The sequence below is a fragment of the Perna viridis genome, chromosome 1 (genome assembly GCF_037379345.1).
Source record: "Perna viridis isolate PV_CMFRI_1.1 ecotype Kerala chromosome 1, ASM3737934v1, whole genome shotgun sequence".
NCBI lineage: Eukaryota > Metazoa > Mollusca > Bivalvia > Mytilida > Mytilidae > Perna > Perna viridis.
In genome coordinates, this window is record NC_142445.1 from 9,521,681 (window position 1) to 9,547,378 (window position 25,698).

Below are 25,698 nucleotides of genomic sequence, written 5' to 3' on the forward strand. Positions count from 1 at the left end.
AGCAAGAAAGTTCTATTTATAGATTTCAGTTAACTTCCTGGTCAGACAAAAAATAATTGTTGAGGGTTTTACAGAACTGTTTGGCTAGTTATTGGTTTCTATGCTTAAACATTATACAGGTCAGTTTGACATTTTTAAAATAAGTATAATTGGTAAACTTTAATCAAACTGATGCAGGATAAAGAAATATTTTTGTTGTTTAAAAAAAATATTTTAAAACTAATTTGGGATTTTTCTTGTCCATATTGAAGAAAATAAAATATAATAATTTAGTTCTAATTTTGTAATGTTATTCATTGTTAGTTCGTATACTCCTCCCAAAACAGTTTTTGGAGGTATATAGGAATCACAGTATCTTTCTGTTTGTCATGGTTCATATCTGCCCACAATTTTTACAAGCATTTAACTCATCCACTTAAGGGATTTTAATGAAATTTTATTGAAAGTAATTTTTTTGTTCTTTTACATGTCTATATCTGGGTTTTCATTTTGAGTTTATCATTGCCGGTGATATTAATCTGCTGTTTTTTTAGTTTAAAGTATAGGAAGCACTTTGGTTGCCATCACATTTTCATCTGTTTTTATAAAATGAAATGAAAACCCTGTAAATATACAGAGGTAGAGCAAGTTGTTTGACAAGGTGATCTGAAGTTATTTTACAGGAATAGCCCCAGATAAATACAGGACATTTTGCTAAGCGAAAAGTAACAGTGGAGCTTAATAAAAGAACAACTGCCGAAGGATATTTTTTCCTTTGGAGGGAAAAAAAAATTACCTGTTAGGAGTTTCAGTTGGTGACCATTGGAGTGTGATAGTACATGTATAAAAAAAACTCATGTTCCTGTGAAATCAGTGTTCTGTTATAATGTTTGTTATCTAGAAATTAATGTTACATATAATTTACAGAGGACAATAAGTCAGATTTGGATAGTGTGACCTTCCTTTTACAAATTTTGAAATTTGCGTTGTGATAAAAAATGAGCTTAATATTTTTTTATGTAACTGCAAAAAAATGGTCCAATTTATTGTTGGTCCATATTCGAAAATAATTGTTTTATTTTATTCCTGAAAATCACTGCCTGCAATTTTCAATCAGATTTCAGATATCTCACACAGTTTTTGAATTGTATAGGGTCAAAACACCCTAAAAATCAACTTTTTTATTTTTAGTCAGGTTTTAATTGAATTTCAAATTTTTTGTGCAATATTTTGTCTAAACCAAATGTTGTGTCCATAATGAACTGGTAGTCCCTATGCCTAAGTGTGTCAAAAACAAATATTGAGTAAACACTTGCCCCAAAAGATCAGTATTGCAGGTGTATCATGTTGCACTCCATGAAGCTCTTTATTTTATATAAACTTAAGTAGTGTAATTGTTGATATACTTTGGGTTTTAATCTTTCAGAACTATACATTAAAAAGTAATATGATACTCATCACCCAGATTATTATACCCCATGCAACGAAATTGTGGAGGGTATACTGTTTTAACCCGTCCGTAGGTCTGTCAATCTACTATTAGTTTTCCAGACTTTTTTCAAGATGCTTGCAGGTATTAAGTTGATTTTTGGTATGCGAGTCTAATATGATGAGTAAGAGACTAAGTTTGCATTTTCTTCTGCTTTGCTGATTTTTGTCGCAAGGGGACTTGGAAATGATGGGAGTCCATTTGTTCTTCTGTCATCCGTTTGTGTCCGTCCATCTGTCGTGCTGTCCATCCATCCGTCCGTCTGCGTTATCCACACTTTTTTGTAATGCTTTTACCAAATAAGTTTGTATGTGGCCTTATTATGAAGAGTTACAGATTAAGTTTGACTTTGGTTACGGTTGAATGAGTTTTACGGAAGTTACGACCCATGGACTGAGAAAATTTCAGTGAATTTCCTGTTTTCCGCATTTTTTTTTAAATGCTGTTACCAATTGATTTCATGTTTGTATGTAGTCCTACTATGAGAAGTTACAGATTAAGTTTGACTTTGGTTAGGATTAATTGTTTTTTATGGAAGTTATGGCCCTTGGACGTAGAAAATTTCAGTGAATTTAAAGTTTTCCACACTTTTTTTTCACTGGGGACATTGGAATGCTGTTCTTTTATTACCTAAATTATGAGTCTTGGACAAGGTAAAATGTACAGAAATAAGTTTTTTTTGACTTTTTTCTAAATGCTTGCAGATATTGAGCTGATTTTTGGTTTGTGAGTCTACTATTATATGTTAAGGATCACATTTATGTTTCGCTCAATTCTGCTTATTTTTACAGAAACAACAGACCTTGGATTTAGCAAATTGTTTACCTGACTATTTTTCTAAACACTTGCAGCTGATTTTTGGGATATGATTCTCCATGATGAGTTACAGATCAGGTTTACAGTTTGTTCTACTTTGCTGATTTTTACTGAAATAATAGGCCTTAGACTTAGCAATTTTCATAAGAATAACAGTTTTCGTAATTTTTTTTCTCAACACTTTCAGATTTGAGCTGAGTCTACAATGTACCATGATGAGTTAGAGATCAAGTTTAAATTTCGTTGAGATTTTCTATGAATAAAAGCTTTTTGAATTTTTTTTCAAATACTTTTTATGTGAGAGTCCAGTATGTGGATGCATGGGTTATTTGAGCATGTTTTCTTAAGTTCTTTAAGTTTGGTTACAGAAGTGGCAGTATTTACACTTTTGCTACATTTCTCCTATGACCTATGGTGTTCTAAATTTACGAAATATTTTGGCATTAGTAAAATCTAGAATAATCAAATATTCTTCAGATTTAAACTCAGTTTTAAAAATTCTTTTGTTGATAGCTTTAGGTAACTCATTTTCAGTGGAATACCGTTTTTGAACTAATTGGTCAAACAGTTGTTCTTTTTTCATTCTTTTAAGCCAATCTTCATTTTGAAGTACACCTTACTGCCATACACATGAAATACCACACACATCATCAAATATCTTCTCAACTTATGCTATCCGGTTTAATTGGGCTGCATTACCTTCAATTAACCTCCTTACTAATTAATATAATAAATATGTTTTCTTGCCATTAACCAGTCTTTACCAAAAGTAAGCAATTCTTAAACAATTAATGTCAACATCTGTTGAATACCTCCCAAATCCACCATAAAGTTTTCAAACATCTTCTCCTCAGTAAATACCTAATGGATTTGGATGAAACTTGGGCTGATTCTTAGAGTATCCTGCACAAAATCACCATTTCGATTTTTGATATGTCAAAAAACATAGCCGCTGTTACTATATTTAGAACATAATGTCAGACCAATTTTTCTGATATATATCCAAAACTGTTTGGTTTAACCAAATTCTGACATGGGTAAAGGTAAAAGTATTTATCATGATGAGATCTACAGACAAATTTTGGTGAAATTCTATTGACCCATTTTTGAGTTATTGCCATATTTTTTGTTGTTTTTGATGTTATTTGTTATCTTCTCCTTAGAAACTTCTGAATGGATTTGGGTAAAACTTGACATGATTGTTCCTTAGTGTATCCTGCACAAAATGGTTGTTTGGATTTTTAATTCGTTGATGAACATAGCCTTCATTACTAAATTTATAACATGAGGTCAGACAGCAGTTTTTTTCATAGACCTCCAAAACCATTTGGTTTAACCAAATTCTTACTTGGAGGTTTAAGTGTTCATCATGATGAGATCCATCTATGGACAAATTTTCATGAAATTCTAATGACCCATGTTGAAGTTACTGCCCTTTTTTGGACATTTTTTGCTGTTCTTGATGTTATAACTTCCTCTCAGAAACTACTGTACGGAATTTAATAAAAGTTGGTATACTTGTTTTTTGGGGTATCCTGCACAAAATGACTGTTTGGATTTTTTATCCTTTAAAAAAAAAATGGCTGCTGTTGTTAAAAATAAAACGTAGGGGTCAAAATGTGGTTTTTTGCAAATAATTCAAAAACAGTTGGATCAGATGATGGACTTATGCCAAAATTTTCAAAATGATTTCTCACCCTATCTAGGAGGTATAGTTCACCTGTACAACTTTGAAAATCATCATCTCTCTAATACCATGTGACAAAATTTAGTGAAAGTTGGCAAAATTGTCTGTTAGGGTATCATGCACAAACTTATTATTTAAAATTTTCATCAGTCAAAAAACATGGCCTTTGTTACTAAAATAAAATGTAGGGATCAAAATGTCTTTTTTGCTATTTTTTCCTCAACTTTAGAAGAATATTAAAGATGAAAGCCACTTAAAAGATGAACATGATATTCTGAGTTGATTGGCAGTTTTTAAATTTTTTTGGCTGACATTTTGCCACTATTTTCACCAGTTGCTCAGATTCCAGAGATTTTTGGTTTCTTTAGGAAACATTGTATTCTTAGCTGAATGATGATGCCAAGTTTGTTCTGGGCGGCCATTTTCTTGCTAATTTTCAGCACACCTGGCTGATAGGCCAAGTGAGCTATTGCCATCACTATGTGTCCGTCATCCATCCTCATCCGTTAACTTTTTCAAATATCTTTTCCTCTATAACTATGAGACAGAATGTAATCAAATTTTTCATGGTTGTTTCTTAGGGTATTTTTAATACACCTCATCTGGGAATTTTTTATCTGGCAAAAATCATGGCTGCCGTTACTAAAAATAGACCACAGGGGTCAAATTGCAGAATTTTGGAAATAACTCAATTAGGTTTAGCTAAAATCTAATGGATAGTAAAATTGTTCAGCATGATGGGATAGACCTAAGTGTAAATTTTCAGAAAGATCTGTTGATGAATGAAAGAGTTATGGGTCCTGAAATTAATTTTTTTCCTGAATTTTACATTTCAAATTTTCAACTTTGAAAATCTTCTCCTCTGAAACTACTGGATGGATTGAGGCAAAGCTTAGCTTGAATGTTGTATAAAATATCTTTAATAAACAGTGTGTTGGCATTTTTTGATCTGGCAAATGGACCCATGCCGAAATTTTCATAAAGTCTCATAGATGAATGAATAAATTATGGGTTCTGAAATGGATTTTTTTACTTAATATTGTATTTCCAGCTTTGAAAATCTTCTCCTCTGAAACAAAGGGATGGATTGAAACAAAACTTAGCGTAAATGTTCTGTAGAATATCTTTAACAATCTCTGCGTGAGGATTTTTGCTGGGGTCAAAATACAGAATTATGTGAATAACTCAAAAACAATAGGGTTTAGCTAAAATCTGGTAAACTTGTTCAGCATGATGAATTGGACCTTTGCCAAACTTTTCAGAAAGATCCGTAAACAGATGAACGAGTGATGGGGCCTGAAATGGACTTTTTTCCTGAATTTTACATTTCCAACTTTGAAAATCTTCTCCTCTGGGATTACTAGTAGAGTAGACTGTATGGCATGAATGTTTAATAGGATATCATGAACAATCTGTGTGAAGAGATTTTTGATCTGTCGAAAAACATGGTCACCATTACTAAAAATTGAGGATTTGTGGTAATAACTTGAAAACCAATGTGTTAAGCCAAGCTTTGATGCTTTGATTTTTATTTCTATTGTACTTGGTTTATTTAGTAAACATGGTCTCCATTACTTGAATGGTGGTGATGAAAATGTTGTATAGGTGTGGTTTAACTTCATTTTCTGTTCTTTTTTAGCAGTTGTATTCTGGGCAAATGCCCCCTCATACCTGGTGGAATAACAGGGCATAAGATGACCCTTGCCCTAATTTTTATCCAGAGGTTCTAAAACACTTTGAAGGCATTTCCAACATTTTACAGTGTCTTAGGTACTAATTTGAAATGTATGCTCTTTTTCTGCATTTTTTTTTGTCAAACATGGTAACAAGCATGATACCTTTACTTACTTAGTTAATAGGGCATGGTTTGCCAGGTGAGTGATTCAGGCTCTTTGAGAGCCTCTTGTTTTAGAATCAGGAGCATTAAATGCAAAATTTTAGATGGTCTTTTTAGTTCACTTGACCTGTCTGTCATTTGTTAACAATTTTTCAAATATCTCGGAAACTACAGAACATATTTCAATGACAAGTGGAATGATGGTTTCTTAGGATAGAGTACATGAAACAACTGTTGGAAGTTTTGATCCTCGAAAATGACATGGCAACTATTATTAATAAAGAGCTGCGCTTTAAGCCCATGATATGCCTGTTGCCCTTTTAACTTGTCCTTATGCTTTTAATGAATTAATATGATCAACTAGAAATACTGTGAGCCTTGTCAAATACCCCAACACACTTTTCTGACAAGGTTACCAAGTATCTTTTATATTTATTATTCGATCATCAAATGGTCCATTTTCAACAATTTTTCAATGAATAAATTTCCTTGGCTGTTTCCACCTTTTTTTAGGTATAAAAATTCATAACACGGGAAAAGATTAATCTGAAATTTATAAAATCGAAAGGAGAATTATGTCAATAGATATGAATAATGCACCGAAGTTTCATAAAAGTTGGTGAAAGTGTTTTGGAGTTATTTTCCGAAAACTTGAAAATTCTCCTTTTTTAATTAAAAAAATTCATTACATGGAAACAAAAAATCTGATATTTATAAAAATCAAAAGGGAGCTTATGTAAATAGATATGAACAATTCGCCAAAGTTTCACAAAAGTACATGTAGGTGAAAGTATTTTTGTGTTATTGTGCGAAAACTTGAAAATCCCCTTTTTTTAAGTAAAAATATTCATAATATGGAAACATTTAATCTGAAATTCCTAAAAATTGAAAGGGAAATTATGTCAATAGATATGAACAATTCAAGTTTAATAAAAGTTGGTGGAAGGATTTTTGAGTTATTGTCCGAAAACTTGAAAATCCCCCTTTTCTTAAATAAAAATTCATAAAATGGAAATGAAAAATCTGAAACTTACAAAAATCGAAAGGGAGCTTACATTAATAGATATGAACAGTTCACCAAAGTTTCATAAAAGTCGGTGAAAGTGTTTTTGAGTTATTGTCTGAAGTGTTGACGACGGACGGATGGACGGACAACGGTATACCATGATACGTCTAGTCCTAGACAGGCGTATAAAAAGAGAACATTTAGTCAGAGAGCAGTTTTTTTTGCATGTACATCCAAAAACCATTACCGGTAGATTAAGCTAAGTTTTGACATGTAAAAGTGTTTTGCTTGAGTTGACTGTTGGAAATAGAATATAAGGTAAGAGAGCAGTTTTTTGCATATATATATATGGGTGTACTTTTTAGCATAAAGAAAACTCAAAGACTTCTCACATTTTGGACTCAATATTGCAATTCTAAAAGTACATTACAGAAATTTGATGTTGCAATTTGGATCAGAGGGCAACATTACATGAATACTTTTTTTCATTGGTAGGGGTGGCATTTTCCCACTAACATGACATGAAAAAGTTCAAATATGTATTGTCTAGGCTAATTTTGAAGCTTAGACATAGTATTAATGTTCTGTATCACATAAAAGCTTATTTAAACTGATGTATTCTGAAAAAAGACAATAACAGGTGATATAGAAGAAAATTCTGAAATTCTGAAATTTCCCATTTTTTCTAGTTTAAAGTAATTGTCACCCTTAAAGGAAAAACTAAGCGCCTGAATTGATCAGATATGTTTTTTTTACATCTTTATCTTAATTTAGAAAGCTTAAAATATGAGTTCTTTACTGTTGGTATGATGTGAATGAGAATTCTGTTTGATACTGTGACCAGTTTTCTGGGGGTAGGGGTAATATTTTTACCATTTTTTTGAAAAAAAATCTTTCTTGAAAATCAGTTTTTTTGTGGTCTATTTATGTAGAAAATAAAATTATCTACTGAATGATACCAAATTTGAGACGTTTCAGTTCAGCAATAACTTGTAGAGTAGAATTTATCTGACTTCTACAGAAAATTTGAAAATCCCATTTTTTGCATTTTTGGATAAATTCTGACTACGAATAATCGGCAAAATTCATCAAAAGGACCCCAGAATAATGAATTGTGATAATACTAAACAGAAAATACAGAATAAGCCATTTTTTTACTGAAGCATAAATACTCTAGGGGTTTTGACATTTCATTTCCTCGCCTTTGACTATCCCATTCACTGTATCGTTCGCAGGTTCCAGTAGCTGTAAAAGTTGATTCCTCGACTTGGTGGCTCATCTTTACATACACATTCACTATTTATAAGAAGTGCAGTCAAGTTTTGGCGTACAAGATCTAGATTTGACTAGAAAATGTTTCTGCATGGCTTCGGTTTTAGTCGGCATCCCATACATTCAACGATGGCATATGTGGTTGATGCTTAAGGTAGAAGCTGAAGTTTTATGGTGTTTAGAATCTAGTGGTAGCAAAGACCTGGAAATCAAATGCAGCCTTTTTAAGGTTATGGAAGGTCATATATAAGTTATAAAGTCAGGGCACATGAGTCTGGGGTGGATTCACGCGGGGGCGAGGCAGACTTGTGTCCCCACTAAAATTTGCAAAGCATGGGTTGTCCGGTGTAGATTTAGGAGATTTTGGGTTGAAACTTTCATTTCTCGCGAATTTTACCATAAAAAATATCTACATTTAACCCACTCTAGAAGAATATTTAAAAAATTTAACCTCAAAATTTTTAAATGTGCACTCCTCCTAATCTAAATTCCTTGATCCGCCCCTGAAAGTGCTCTATGTATCTATCAGTATATCAGTAAGGACCGCTTTTTAGGGCATTGACCGAAAATTCATAAATTCCCATTTTCGTTGTGATGTCACACTTTAATCAAGAATTTTCATAGTAGACTAGTCTTGCTTATTTTCAATGGTTAATTCAAGGTATTTAAATTTACCAGAAGTCATACATGCATTGGGGGTTGGGGGAGGGATCACTTCCTATAAACTTATTAAAATTATTAAATGAGGTTTTTGCCAAAGTTATCTGTCCTTGAAATGCTCATTTTCAGTGCATTTCAATGAAATTGTAACTCAATGCTCCAGCATGATATGGAAATCTTGTCAGTTTTTCTTGATTCTGATGGTGAAAATTGTTAACTGAAACTTTCAAAATGGTGATTTTTTTCATACCATGTTTCACCCAATTCCCCCTCAGGTCATACTCATAGCCATAGACCTGTAATTAAAGAGATGCTCAAAAGTAGCACTAACCAATTGATTTTGAAATTTAAGAACTACTGAAATCATGCGATACTTACATTGTGTTTTCATCTGTATGGTGATAAACAATACTGTTAAAGTACTATTGTATATAGGGTACCAATATTCATGGTTTTCGTTGATAGGCCAAATCACAAAATTTGGTTCTCAACAAAAAGGAGATTTCCATTGATGTGTATACTGAAAATCTCAAAATCATGAATTCAAGAGTCTATGAAATTGTACTTCTTCCCTAATCCAAGAATATTGGTATCCATGAATAATAGTTCTTTCACAGTATTTGTTGAAATTGTCTGTTTTTACTCAGAATTCACGTGACTTCTGAGTCTTAAAACCATCTGATGTCATTCAAATGACTTTCGGTTGATAACCTCCTTAAAAGTACCTTTATCGCAAAAGGATTTGGTGGATGAAAATTAGTTGTCAAAATTAATCATTCAGAAACAAAATAAGGCCAAAAATAAAATATTCTTTGTTTCCCCAATCCCGACCAACCCGAAAAAAAATCGTCGCGACCCAAATAATTTTATTGCCGATTTTGTGTAGAAATTATTTTTGTAGTTGTTGTTACAATCCATGTTGTGGTGTTCCTATAAAATGGAGGAGCCAAATACATAAGAAGGGGACGCTGTTCTTTAAAGCACATTCGGGTCTTTACCATATCCTCTAGATTGTTCATAAATTTAAATAAACACATAGATGCCATTCTGTCGGTTTCTGTTACCATTATTCAGCTGGAAATTTTAAGAAACAATGGCGGAGATTTTTGAAGATGGAAATATTTGAACAGAACCATCCCACACTAGTCTTGTAAAAGCAGACAGCCCTTACTTCTCTCCTGGTAGTGGGTGGTAAGGGGTTGTTTTGGTGTACTGTTCCGGGCATTTTTTATCTTTCATACATCATGATTAGGATTGTTCATCTTCTTCCAGTCTTGATAACTTGTATGGTTAGGGTCTAAAATGTGTAACCTGTACCCACATCCGTACCAACTTCTCCCCAAATATTGTTTTGCTAAAATATTCCTTCTTACGCCATGTTTAAGAACTGAAAATGGCATGAGATGTGGAAAAGTCCATTTTTAATTCATTTTTAATCAAAGACTTGATGTATGTTTTTCTGATATCTCTAGTTTGATCAGTTTTGTTAAGTCTAAAATGTGTAACTGGAAGTTGCCGTACCCAACTATTTATTGACAATTTCTCACTAACCTATTCCAATTTTATGTTTTTCTAAAATTATTAAAGAGGTTAAAACTTCACCTTAAGGCTATGGATAATGTTTTGAAAGATTTGATATTTAAAATAAAAAAAGAAGTGATTGAGTTTGAATTCAATAACGTACCTAGCATCAATCCCCGTGCCAGCAAAGAATGGATATGGTCTTATCCAGAATATATGAAGAACAAATTCTCATAAATAGAGTCTGATGCTATTTTAATTTATGGTCAATGAAAATTTTAATTATATTATGACGTTTTATTGTCAAATATGCAATACATTAGTACAGATAACAAAAATACTGGACTTTGATTTTGGGTACGGGAATTTCGGGTTTACACATTTTAGACCTTTTGAAAACAGAAAATCGAATAAAATCAATTTTTTCGACAAATGTTTTAAAAATCATTACTTCCAGCCTTACCATCATGTCATTTTGCAAATGTGTACCAACTTTCAGCTAGCAAATATCAAGAAACAATGAAGAAATTGGAAGAAATTGGCAAAATAGTATTTGGGTATATAGAAAAGTTGGTGCCGGTACATTTTAGATCATACCATTGGCATGATAATTTTTTTTACAACATACTGATAAAACATGTTTCAGATTGCTCGACACTTAGGGCATGCTATATCATTTGTACTAGGTTTATCATAGTCCATTTTTTACAGATACATTTTTTAATCATGCATGTGACTTTCAAATTCCCACGAACTAAGAGATTTTATTTGCTTTTATTTTCCATAAACCGTGGAATGAATTATCATTCACCATTCTTTAGTGCATGATACCCCCTTTACCAATCACTTGGTAGCATTTCAAAATAAGTGCCGTTTTTGGGCAGTATTTGAAAAATTATTTGATTTTCAATTAAATTTGGTACATGTAGGAAAACATGTTATCCTGAGTTGATTGGTGATTTTGAAAATTTGATTGGAGCAGTCATTTTCAAAATTGCTGTTATTTTCCTGCTTTTTTGTATTTACATTTGCTCGATTTTCAACAATCCTTGGTTTTTGTAATAAACATGGTATCCTGAATTGAATGATAATGGTGGATAGGTTAATTATAAGCTTTACTTCAGTATCTGTTTTTTTTCTGAATATTTGTGTAAAGCAAGCTATATAACTCAGTACTAAATGGTATAGTTTTCTCTGCCTGCTGTGCAGCTGTTGGGCAACAAACGAAGGACAAGGAGGCCCTTAAAACACATCGTATTGTGTTACCGGTGTGCAGAGACTGCATTATTATTAGCAAAATACCACCTAAGAGAAATCCAATAAAATAAATGATTTCAAAATATACATAAAGTTTTATTCGGTAAATCTGACATGAGGAAAATGATAAATTGATACATCATAAAACTAAAAATACTGGCTTATAATGCTGGTTTGTATCTCCTATTTACAAATGCCAAAAAAAAAAAAAAAACAATTTTCAAAAAAATAAAATATTTTACCTACCTACCTACCCACACCTGACTTGGTAGGGTCAGGTTTGGGAAAACAATTATTTATTTTTGGGCCTAAAAACGTAAAGAAAAAAAAAAGAAAAATAAGAAAATGAAAATTGAAATTGAAATTTTGAATCATCAGTATTTGTGGATGTGTAGTTCAAGTAGTGGTGAAAGCACTGATTTCGTTGTATATAATTAATTACAAAAAGAACAAATTACCATCAACAGATTATAAAGTTTTTAAAATACCTGCAAATATCTCATAACTTCCAAAGTTCAATGCCATCAGCACTTTTATTGTATAAATTGTGAACAATTCAAGTATTGATATTTAAATGGATGGTTTTTTTTATTGCATTTAATTGAAATGTAGGGAAAAAGTTCATTACATGTAATGGCGACTAGGAATGTTGGGTCATGCACACAAATCAACTTTTTTATATCGTAAAACTTTTAAGCCTTTCAAGGAAATGTACATAGACATGTTTCAAAATGTCACCGGACAAGCTTAAAAATAGGAAATAAAGGGTTTGAAGGCCACATTTAATCAAATATTTATCACAAGAGCCTTGAAGTAGTGCCCATTTTTAAAGTTGCATTGCAATATCAAGAACTTCTTTACAATAAAACTTTTTCTTCTATGAAAGAAACTTCATCATTTATGTTTGAAATGACAGTTACAAAGTTTAGCAATTGGACAGTTTTATATCAATGTCACCAGTATTCCTGGAATGCAGAGGGTTTATATTATAGTTCCTGTTAAACTCACTGATTTAAGTACTTTTTATCAAACATTTCCTAAGAAATCAAGTTTTGTTTTGCGTCATGTGAGAAACGAAATTTCAATGTCTTGCTAGTCTCTTAAATTACAGGTATATGACCTAACAGAACTACCTAGTCCACCTGCCAAGATGAAAAAAAAACCCTTTTTTTTCAATCATTAATATTGCCCAATACGAAAATTAATATTTAAAATGCGTTGATTTGTCTGTTGAAAAGATCATTAAAAGATTTTATATTTATAAAGAAGGTAGCAGCAACAGATATTGAATTATCTTTTGGGATCCTATCACTTCGCTACACTTTCTACAGGCTAAAATCAAGGTAAGGCAAGCTCGTGCAAAACCAAAAGGTGAACTTTTAGAGTAGGTCATATATATAGCAAGTACCAGTAATATTTTTTAGGTCAGTCAGATAAGCCAAACAAAGTTTTACACATGTTAAAGTAAAACATGCAGTTGAAAAAGATAATTTATGAACAGTAATTCAGGTTTTTTACTGATAACAGCTAACATATTAATTTAACATACTGTATGGCAGTCAGTTAAAAACTTCACCCTTTCTACAGATAAGAAGTTTATTAGCAATTTAAACTTCATCTAAAATTGTTGTGACTTCAAAAAGTCAACTACACCTATAAAATCCTGAACTTAATATGAGCCCTACCTGATATTAGTACTAAATGTTGTTTTAGTTGAATTTTTATTTGTATGGTGTTGAAAGTGGATGTAACAAAGGGACTTCATACCTACCAACTTACATGATTTAAGCACAATTTTATGCCAAATTTGACCCAAAACTGACTTTATAAATATGATCAAGAACACCATGAATTTCTCCTGAAATACGCTACAAATATTGTCCATTCTTATATTTATCTCACACAAAAACCCTTATGGTGATATTAAAAAATTAGCATGATTTATGCCATGTTACATAATTCACTGTAAAAAGACATGGGAATATAAAACCTGCATGACATGATCTTTAAATAAATAATATTTGACCGCTATAGATATGTCAAATTAATTTTTTAAAAAAAATTTTAATTTTTACCAGAACACATCAACTACATTTTTGAGGGCATCAGGGCCCAGTAGTTCACAGAATATAGACTTGTCCACTGGATACATTTTTTGGACAACCAGGCTCTTCTGATAATGTTTGTAATTTTATAGGGTTAAACTGGACCCCAATGCCTGCTACAGTATTTATTACAGGGAAAGTCCGAAACCAATGGAGAGGTGTTTATTATGTCTTTCATATTTTACTTGTTGTATTAATTAATAACATTGTTAGGACTGCCCTTATTTTGGGGTGAACAATTTGTCATGAAGTGAACACATGTGGCCATGGGATTAAATTTAAATAATATATTTTAAATCAGATATTTCATTTTTACACTTCAAGGTATGCTAGCTAGTGGTTTGTTTTGCTATTCATAATTAGCTCACCTGGCCAAAGGTCATGTGAGCTATTGCCATCACTTGTCATCCATCACTGTCTGTCCTCATTGTCTGTCGTCATTAACTTTTCTTTAATAATCTTCTTTTCTGAAACCACTCAATGGTTTACTACCCAACTTAGTCACCCTTAAGGTATCTACTTTAAAAAATGCTGATTATATACATGTAGGTCAAGTATACAACATGGCTGCTGTTGCTATTTTTAGACCACAAGGGCCATGTCACCAATTTCAACATATTTCTCAAAAAATAATTATTGGAGATATTGAAAAATGAATATAAACTTCTTTCTTCAGCTTAAAGAGCTCTAAACAAGTTTCCATTGGGTTGAAGTTGTCAGACAACTCCTTGTTAGAGTTATTGCCCTTGAAAGGTGAAAAATGATGTTTTTTTTCCACAGGTTTTGGTCAATACCTTAAACACTATAATATATCAAAAAACTTTTTATTGATGAAATGATCTTTATGTTAAGACATTCAAAATTCTGCATGGCTCAAAGTTGTGGGATGCCTCCTTGATAGAGTTATTGCCCTTGAAGAGCTAATATTGAACCAGGTGAGTGATTCAGGCTTTTGGTTGCTTTTAGTTTTTACCTCACCTGGCCAGCTATTGCCATCTCTTGGCGTTCCTCGTTGTCATCATGTCATCATCCGTCGTCAACAGTTATACAAAACTTTCTCCTCTGAAAATACTTGAATAATTAGAACCAAACTTTGCATGAATATTCCTTGGGGTATCCTGTGTAGAACTGATGTTGGGATTTTTGATCAGTCAAAAAACATGGCTGCTGTTACTAAAAATAAAACATGGGACAGACAGTAGTTTTTCACATATATTTCCAAAACTGTAAGTCTTAGCCAAATTCTTTCAGTTGCTGAAATAATCCTTATTATTAGGACTTCAAAAGTGTTCAGGGATAAAAGTTGTCAGACAACTGCTTGTATGAGTTTTTGCCCTTGAAAAGGGAAAATTGCTTTTTTTTTTACAGTTTTCAGTCAATAACTTGAAAACTATGATAGATTAAAAGAAACTTTCAATTGTTGAAATGATTCTAATGATAAGTCCTGCCAAAGACTTCTTGAGTCAAAGTTGTTGGATGACTTCTTGTTAAATTTATTGCCTTTGAAATGCAAAATTCAACCAGGTGTATGATTCCTGTAATTCTCTTGTTTCACAACACTTTAAATGAAGGTGGAGGCTAGAGTCAAAATTAAGTACTGGTACATTTTAACATTGAATGTACATTTCAATAAACCATGCATGGATATTAGAATGTGGCAATAGAAGATTTTTAGGTTGAGTTAAGTGGCATTTTAATATTTTTCCCCATTGTAAAAGTCTTCATAATTATGTTGATTTCTTTGGAAATTATAAGTGATTGAAATCTAATAGCCAAAACATATACTTTCTGTGACAAATGCAGAATATGCATAAGCTGGTGCCTCATGAAAATAAAAAAAAAGGTGATTGGACATACCCCGTACTGATCGAACCCTGATCTTGACTTCAGTGTATTAATGATCAGCTGTTGTGTGGGAAGAACTCCAAAGTATAATCTTGACCAGATATACATGTGCTTCAGAGGAAATTTGTTTTCTTCCAGGAAATGGGAAGCCTTTATTGCAGTATGCCTTAGTACATTTTAATATCGTACAACCAGAAAAGTTAAAGTTTTACTTCATGTTTAAGTGGTATCTTAACACAAATATGGTATGTATATGTAATTCTATATAGGAAGATAGAATGAAAGTATGGCCACTGTTCTTATTCATCATGTCATGAGTTTTCTTCCTGTTTATTCATCTGTGTAATAAGTGTTTGTCAATTTATCAGTGAAGTCTGTCTAAACCTATCTGCTGTCAGAACAAATAATTTGCTCAATATATGTAGATGTTTGGTTTACACAAGTACAGATTTCTTTAAATCTGTTTTAGACAGGTTTCTAGGTTATTCATAGTTAGACAGGTTTTAATGGATGACTTCCTGAGGATTTAAACTTCAGCATGGTGAAATGTACATTTATCACCTTCACAAATAAAGTTCTTGTGAAATAGAATGCCAGCTGACATGGGCATGTTAATTCCTAATTTTATAATAAAATTTGAACTGCATGTAGAGGTTGCTTAAATAATATGCTGTTTTTTTTTAAGTTGTTTAACTAGCAAGGAAAAATATGATATATTCATTCATGTATACTCTGAAGTGCATTAACTCTTTACATACCAGGCCAGTTTATTATATTACACAGAAACTTTTGAAGATTATTACTAATAAATTAGAGATTCAGTTTATATAGACATTCCTAGGTCAAAGGTGAAGGTAAAAAAACTTAGGTGTCAGTTGACAATACTATGACCTGTGGTAAAGATCGTGTCTGCTCTATATCTTGAGAACTGTTATTATTTCAAAGTTTATACTTGACAAGTGTATATTGATTGATTGATTGATTGATTGTTGGGGTTTAAGGTCCGAGCAAACAAGTGTATATTAATCAATACCAGAGGGTGTGTCATAATGTATATACAACTTCCTAGGTTGAAGGTCAAGGTCAAAAAGTTTGGTTTCAGTTGAGAACCGCATGTCCTGTGGTAAAGGTCGTGTTTGCTCAGTATCTTGAGAACTGTTATGATTTCCAAGTTTATACTTGACACATATATTAACCAACACCAGAGGGTGTGTCATAATGTATGTACAACATCCTAGGTGAAAGTTCAAGGTAAAAAATGTTGGTTTCAGTTGAAAACTCCATTTCTTGTGGTAAAGATCATGTCCGCTCTATATCTTGAGAACGTTATGATTTCAAAGTTTATACTTGACATGTATATTAACCAACACCAGAGGGTATGTCATAATAACTTTAAATAATGCTTCATATCAGCTTATTTATTACCACATGTTATTGACAGCGGGGCCCACAGAGATAGCTCCCATCTCAATGATATCTAGTTTCCTTTTCACATCAATTTGTATTAGGTTCAGTGGGTGTAAATATGATGATTCAGTTGTAACATTTAGATACAGAAAACTACTTGTAACTGAGGGTGATAATTGTTTGCATGTGTATGTACTGAATTATATTGTATTGAAGTTTCTAAGAGTAAAGGTATTTTTTTTTTAATTTAATAGAATAGAACAATATATTTTTATCTGTTTACCTATCCTACTGCATTGAGGATTTAAATCTTTAATAAAACTGTATAAGTTGGTCCAAATATATTGAGTATACTGTAAGAAAGTTCTATTGATAGATTTTAGTTAACTTCCAGGTCAGACAAAAAATAATTTTTGGGGGTTTTACAGAATTGTTTGGCTAGTTATTGGTTTGTATGCTTAAACCATTAACAGCCTTGGAATTTCATTATACAGGTCAGTTTGACATTTTTAAAATAAGTATAATTGGTAAATTTTGATCAAACTGATGCAGGATAAAGAAATATTTTTGTTGTTTAAAAAAATATTTTAAAACTAATTTGGAACTTTTCTTGTTCATATTGAAAAATATGAAATATAATAATTTGGTTATAATTTCGTAATGTTATTCATTGTTAGTTTGTATACCCCTCTCCAAACAGTTTTTGGAGGTATATAGGAATCACCGTGTCTTTCTGCTTGTCATGGTTCATATCTGCCCACAATTCTTGCATAACTCATCCACTAAAGGGATTTTGATGAAATTTTATGAAAAGTAATTTTTGTTCTTTTACATGTCTATATCTGGGTTTTCATTTTAAGCTGATCATTGCTGATGAAATTAATATGCTGTTTTAGCTCATCATACCAATTTCGTCAGTTGTTTTAGTGTAATGTACAGGAAGCACATTGGTTATCATCACATTTTCATCTGTTTTTATAAAACAAAATGAAAACCCTGTAAATATACACTTACAGAGGAAAGCAAGTTGTTTGACAAGATGATCTGAAGTTGTTTAACTGGAATAGCCTTAGGTAAATACAGGGCATTTTGCTAAGTGAAAAGTAACAATGGAGCTTAATAAAAAAAACAATTGCCTGAGGAGATTTTTTTCCTTCGGTGGAAAAAAGTTACCTGTTAGGAGTTTCAGTTGGTGACCATTGGAGTGTGATAGTATAAAAAAAACTCATGTTCCTGTGAAATCAGTGTTCTGTTATAATGTTTGTTATCTAGAAGTTAATGTTACATATAAGCACAAATGTGCCTGTTGGAAATTTTGTAATTTACCTTGAATGAGCTTAATATTTTTTATGTAACTGCAAAAAAATGGTCCAATTTATTATTGGTCCAATTTTAAAAATAATTGTTTTATTTAATTCATTATGAAAATCACTGCCTGCAATTTTTCAGTCAGATTTCAGATATCTCATATAGTTATTGAAATATATGTAGTCAAAACACCCTAAAAAGTCAACTTTTTAGCTCACCTGGTCGCAGGCCATGTGAGCTATTGCCATCACTTGGTGTCCGTCGTCGTTGTTAACAATTTCTTCAAACATCTTCTCCTCTGAAACTACTAAATAGATTTGCATGAAACTTAGAACGACTGTTCCTTAGAGTATCCTTCACAAAATGAATATTTGTATATTTAATCGGTTAAAAAACATGGCCGCCATTACTAAAAAAAGAACATAGGGGTCAGACAGCAGATTTTTGCATATATCTCAAAAACCGTTAGGTTTAGCCTAATTCTGACATGGGTAAAAGTATTCATCATGATGAGCTCTATCTGTGGTCAAGTTTTGGTGAAAATCTGTTGACCCATGTTGAGTTACTGCCCTTTTTGGGCATTTTTTACTGTTTTTGACATTATTACTTTCAAACATCTTCTTCTCAAAAACTACAGTACAGAATTCAATGAAAGTTGTTATTTTTGTATTTTAGGGTATCCTTAACAAAATGGCTGTTTGGATTTTTGATCGGTTAAAAAACATGGCCGCTGTTACTAAATGTAGAAAATAGGTGTCAGGCAGCAGATTTTTGCATATATCTCCAAAACTGTTAGATTTGGCTAAATTCTGACATAGGTAAAGGTATTCACCATGATGAGATCTATCTGTGGTCAAATTTTGGTTAAGATCTGTTGACCCATGTTGGAGTTATTGGCCTTTTTGGATGTTTTTTTGCTAAAAATACTCAAAATAGAACATAGGGAGTTGTACATTAGTTTTTGGCATATATCTCCAAAACTGTTAGGTTTGGCCAATATCTTTCAATTGCTGAAATATCCTTATTATAAGTCCTACAAAAGTTTCTATGAGATCATTGTTGTCAGACAACTCCATGTAAGGGTCATTGCCCTTGAAAGGTGAAAAATGACTTTTTTTTTTTAACAGTTTTCAGCCCATATCTTGAAAACTATGATAGATAGAATGAAACTTTCAATTGCTGAAATGATTCTTATTATAAGGGCTACAACGGTCCCCAGGGATCAAAGTTGTCAAATGACTCTATATAAGAGTTATTGCCCTTGAAATGCAAAAAATTATGTTTTTTGCAGTTTTCAGTCAATATCTTGAAAACTATAATACACATTCAAATGGTCCCTTGCAGTTCGAGCTACTGAGATTTGACTGTAGATAGAATGAAACTTTCGATTGATGAAATGATCCTTATGATAAGTCCTACCAAAGTTTTGATGGAGTCAAAATTGTTGGACAACTTCTTGTTAGTTATTGCCCTTGAAAGGCAAACATTTAACCAGGTGAGTGATTCAGGCTCCTGGGAGCCTCTTGTTTTATTTTTAGTTGGATTTTAATCAAATTTCAAAATTTGTATGCAATATTGTGTCGAAACCAGTTGTTGTGTCCATGATGAACTAGTAGTCCTAATGCCTAAAACTGATACTGTGTATACACTTGCCCCAAATGATCAGTGTTTGACATGCTGCAGTCGTATCCTGTTGCACTCCATGAAGCTCTTTATTTTATATAAACTTAAGCAGTGTAATTGTTGATATACTTTGGGTTTTGACTTTTCACAGCAATACATTAAAAAGTAATATGATACCCATCACCCAGCTAATTATACCCCATGCAACGAAGTTGTGGAGTGTATAATGTTTTTAGCAGAGGACGCTTACCCTACCGGTGCACCTGGTCCATGCTCCCAGTTTTTAGTGGAGTCCGAGTTGCTCATTTACTTTTGTTACTTTGTATGTATGATTTTAGTTACTTTATGTTCTTTGTTGTGTATATCTGTTTTCCATGTCTGGTCTTTGTCCCTGGATTACATTCTTTTGATTACCGCTATAACCTTGGTTCCCTTGATTACTCTTTAACCAGTCTGTCAGTCTGTCATTAGTTTTCCAGTCTTTTTTTCTAAATACTTGCAGATATTAAGCTGATTTTTGGTGTGTGAGTCTACTGTGATAAGTTACAGATCAGGGTCATGTTTTGTTCCACTTGGATGATTTTTGTCAAAATTACAGGCCTTTGTCTAAGCAAACAGTTTTCAGGACTTATTTTCTAAATGCTTGCTGATATCGAGTTGATTTTTTGAATGCCAGTCTGTCATGATAAGTTACAGATCAAGGTTATGTTTTGTTCCACTTGGATGATTTTTAATAAAATTATGGACTAGGTAAGTTTTACAGAAATAAGTTTTCCTGGCTTTTTTCTAAACGCTTGCAGATATGGAGCTGATTTTGGTACGTGAGTCTACTATTCTATGTTAAAGATCAGGTTTATATTTTGCTCAATTCTGCTTATTTATACCAAAACAACGGGCCTTGGACTTAGCAAACTGTTTTCCAGACTTTTTTTCTAGACACTTGCAGCTATTGAGCCGATTTTGGGTATGTGATTCTTCATGATGAGTTACAGATTAAGTTTACATTTTGTTCTGAAATTACAGGCCTTGGACTTAGCATTATTTTCATAAAAATAACAGTTTTACTAATTTTTTTCTCAACACTTCCAGATTTTGAGCTGAGTTTACAATGTACTATGATGAGTTACAGATCAAATTTATGTTTCATTTAGATCTTCTATGAATGAAGGCTCTTTGAATTTTGTTTTCAAATACTGTTTATTTTAGAGTCAAAGATGTTGATGCATGGGGTATGGGAGCATGCTCACTTAAAATTCAAATACATATATTGAAGTTTGAACTGTATTTTATTAATGCCTTTGATATCCATATATTGATTCCATGTGATTGGCTACATTTAAAACTAAAAATAGGTTGTCAAGATTACATTGAGAAACAAAATAAAAACGAAATGAAACAGAACAAAAAAAGAAAAGAAAAAAGAAATGAAAATTTAAATTGAAATTTTTAATCATCAGTATTGTGATGGATGTGTAGTTCTAGGAGTATGAAAGGGCTGATCCCGTTGTAAATAACTTATCTTTTTGGAAATACAGACAGAACAAATTACCATCAACGGATTAACGTAGCGTACGATGTTGGTGTCATATTTTGTAACGTCGAAATCTGCAAAATTTTGACGTCTTTTTTTGTATTGCGACATACATCGTTTTATAATTGTAATGTGTAAAAAGAAGTGTGCTTACTTAATTTTTGACATAAAATAACAATTTTTTTGTAAAAAAATAATGACATCCTGTTATGGTAAATAGTTTGGCATCAACCATTTAAAAATGATTGAAGGAAATTTTATCCTATGAGAAAAATGTAATGAATTATGGAAACATATTTCATGATGCGCTAAAAAAAGTAAAACACCTTCATTAAAACAGAGAGCCAACAAACCTACAAGCAAAAAAGTCAGTACTTGCGGTCATATAATGTTATGGCGCAGTTTCGTAGTTGGCAGTGAAGTCGTCATCTGGGGACACTTTGTTTCCGTGCGATAACTTTAGTTGTGGTTGACAAATTGTTTTGAAATGTTGATATGATTTTACCAACAACTAAGAAGATTCCTATTTAATTTGGACTTTGTTGCCCTTGCCGCTTTAGAAAAAGGGGCAGAAAAGGGTAAAAATATGTGTTTTATTAAAACATAGATTGTTTTTTTCGATTTTAATTATTCTATTTTAAAAGTGTTCTTTATTTAATTCGGGTAAACAAATGTACAGCAGATTTTATGTTTTTAGACCATTTTCAAGTTATAGGGGGTCAAAGTTGGGCAACATTTTCATATTTCTTTTTCCTGTTTTCTTTTCAACATTTCTTCCATTATTTTATCAGATTCGCTAAAATCTTATTTTTTAAATTCATTACATCCACAGTCGTATCAATTCAGTCTATTATTGTAACTTTTCAATACTTTTTATTGTTTTTAAAATTGATGTTTAAAAAGTTTTTATGTCACAAAACAGAACATGACTTTGGAAACGTCAAAAATGTGCTTTGTGACATTTTTGTTAGACAGGGTTTTACATTATATAATAACCCATTTGTTAAGCCAAAAAAAAAAAAAATGAAATGATAAAACCATAGTGGAGGATGAATACATTTTTAAGTATATGGAGAAATTGACTCAACACCATTTGCCTTTTTGAACAATTCGTTCGAATTTCGCATGGTGTACGCGTGAATAAATAAAATATACAAATTTTAGATGTTGTGACATTTTGGTTAGACACAGACAAAACGCGAAGATACATGTTCAACCAAGTACCATAATTTTTAGAATATACTGTCTGCAGCATATATACATGTAAAACTCGAAATTTCTTAGTTATTAGTTCACTCAAAGCTGATGAAAAAAGCTTTTGATAAAGACCGGGTAGCATGCAACATGTAGAAAACATTGGGAAAAAGACATGACATCACAACATACGTGCGTATTTATCTACTATTAGACAATAAAACTCATTATATTTTAGAATAAACATCATATTCTATATATTTATACAGTCCTTTAAGTGTGAATAAATATACTTTGATAAAAATACTATTCTTTGTTATATTTTACAACGATAAGCAAGAAAGTAGCCAATGCCCAACATCGATAAAATTAAGATTTGTGACACAATTAAAATACGGACGAAAAGCCTTTTAACAAAAAGACTGATTGAACATTTTATATATATTTTCATTGAGGTTATGTAATAAATTGTCAATATAGTTAATAAAAGTCCTGATTAAAAAAAGCTGTTCGTATAACTTAAAAAAAAATGTCTAACATTTTGTCTTGAAGTCGATTTCTTTCCATTTTTGCAATGTCCACATCAAAGGGAAGATATTTGTGATATTGTAATACGCTTTGATCTTATCATTACATCATGAAAAATATGACATCGTCTGCAGCACAAACTGCTCTTCCCAAAGAAGTTTGTTTTATCAAAATATGCCAAGAAACAACTTAGATATATTGGTGTAATGAGAAGCATGCATTTCTTAATGTTACCCGTCCACATATGAAAATGGACGTTCTTGGGATCGAATAGTGCTTTCCATCTGCAATTAATGGCATCTTTCAAAGATTTATGATTATAATCCTAAAACAACAACCATTTTCGAACATTTTAATATCTGTATTGCCTTTGATAACTCCACATTCTAATAGCAATATTTAAGTTTTTGTAACCAGCCCCGGTTCAGTCGAATGTGACACCAACAACATACACAATGTCAAAATAAAGTTTTTGAAATGCCTATAAATATCTCATGACTTCCTAAGTTCAACACCATCGGTGCTTTGGTTTAACCAAATTCAGTCATGGGTGAAAGTAAAAGTGTTCATCATGATGAGATCTGTCTATGGACAAATTTTGGTAAAATTCTAATGACCCATGTTGGAGTTATTGCCTTTTTTGGATGCATTTTGCTGTTTTTGATATGATACCCTGAACAATCTGTGTGAGGAGATTTTTGATCTATCGAAAAACATGGTCACCATCACTAAAATTGAGGATTTGTGGTATTAACTTGAAAACCAATGGGTTTAGCCAAGTTTTCACAGGGTAATATTGATCAACGAAACTTTCATGAAGATTTTTTTTATTGATGTTGCTCTTGAAGAGTCCAACAATTGCTATTAGAGATTTATTTTGTAATTGTGAAAACCTGGTGGTAAGGTCAAGAGTCCAGCTTTAGAAAGCTTAAAAAACTATTTTTGAACCAGGTGTGTGATTCAGGCTCTCTAGAGCCTTTAGTCATACTTGCTTTGACACTTGGTTTACTTAGTAAACATTGTCTCTTTACTTCAATGGTGATGATGGAAATGTTGTATGCTTTAACTTCATTTTCTATTCTTTTTCAACAAATGTTTATTAGGCAAATGCCTCCTCAGACCTGGAATAACAGGGCATAGGGTGACCCTTGCCGTAGTTTTTATCCAGGGGTTCTAAAACACTTTGAAGGCATTTCCAACATTTTACAGTGTCTTACGTACTCATTTGAAATATATGGTTTTTTTTGGCAATTTTAAGATCACATGGCCAAAGGCAGTGTGATCTAGTACTATCACTTGGCATTCATAGTCATTGTCCGTCGTCTGTCATCGTAAACATATTTTGAAAACTCTTCTCCTCCTCCTACTACTTGACCAATTATAACCAGACTTGGTATGATTTTTTTTACTGTATTTTGCATTAAACTGATGCGAGGATTTTGGATCTGTCAAACAATATGGCTGCCGTTACTAAATAGAACATAGGGGTCAGACAGTAGTTTTTCTATCTCCAAAACAATTAGGTGAAGCCAAATTCCAACATGATGTTAAAGTGTTCAGCATGATGAGATCTATCTGTGGTCATTTTAATCTGTTGAGCCATGTTGGAGTTATTGCCCATTTTTTTATGTTTTTTTTTGCAATTTTTAATGTTATTTCTTTAAAAAATCTTCTCCTCTGACACTACTTGACCAATTGGAAATAAATTTGGTATGAATGTTTCTTGAGATGTCCTGCATTGAACTGATGTTGGCATACATGTGATAAAGTGGTTCCTTCAAAATTTGGTTTGAAAACTGGAGGTTTTCTATCTGTGTGTTTTTTTTTTTCTCGTAGTATAACAAGTAAATTATGTGTGAAGTTTATGGAAAACCTCATAGATGAAGTTTGTTTCCTTTAAAAACTATGCTGAATATTTTTGAAAAAGATTATCTACCTTTTTCTTGATTTTAATGTCATAATTTTTTTTCAATTATATGCACCACTTTTGTTGACAATATTTTTGCACATTCTTTGGTTCTGTGGCATGGTCATTCAGTGGTGGGATAAGGGGGAACATGTGTAATGTAGCACATTCCTGCTGTAACTATCCCTTTGCCATTGGTATTCTTTTTCAAAGTTTATTGAATAGGGATTGATAATAATTTCTAAGACCATTGAAAACAGCCCATTCCTAATCCCTGATCTGGACTGTGGGAAATAGAAGTTCAAAGAGTAATCAAGGGAACCAAGGTTATAGCAGTAATCAAAACAATGTAATCCAGGGACAAAGACCAGACATGGAAAACAGACATCCACAACAAAGAACATAAAGTAACTAAAATCATACATACAAAGTAACTAAAGCAAATGAGCAACTCAGACTCCACTAAAAACTGGAAGCATGGACCAGGTGCACCGGTAGGGTAAGCATCCTCTGCTTTTCTAGAAACACCCGCCGTTCAAGTCTTTTTTCATAACTGAATACCACAAGGTTAAATATTTGGAGAAAGGTAGCAAATATTCAATAATGCTGATACCAGATTTCTAAAATCATGAAAATTCTAAAGGAGTGGAATTTCATATAACTATTGCAAACAAAACTTGGGAAATATACGGCACTGTTGAAATTGCAGAAAATGTAAAGAAATATG

General features: G+C 32.2%; 1 protein-coding gene across 6 annotated transcripts in view; it reads left to right on the top strand.

Moving 5' to 3' along the window:
• Positions 1–25,698, top strand: part of LOC148627148 (plexin-A4-like) — a 219,591-nt gene that overhangs the window by 23,678 nt on the left and 170,215 nt on the right. For 5 of the 6 annotated variants that reach the window (XM_088568591.1, XM_088568599.1, XM_088568559.1 and 2 more), the window contains exon 3: positions 15,613–15,719. The gene's annotated coding sequence lies outside the window, so the exon portion shown is untranslated. Of the gene's footprint in view, positions 1–17; positions 120–15,612; positions 15,720–25,698 lie in introns of those variants that run through there. The other variant, XM_088568567.1, reaches the window with a different exon arrangement.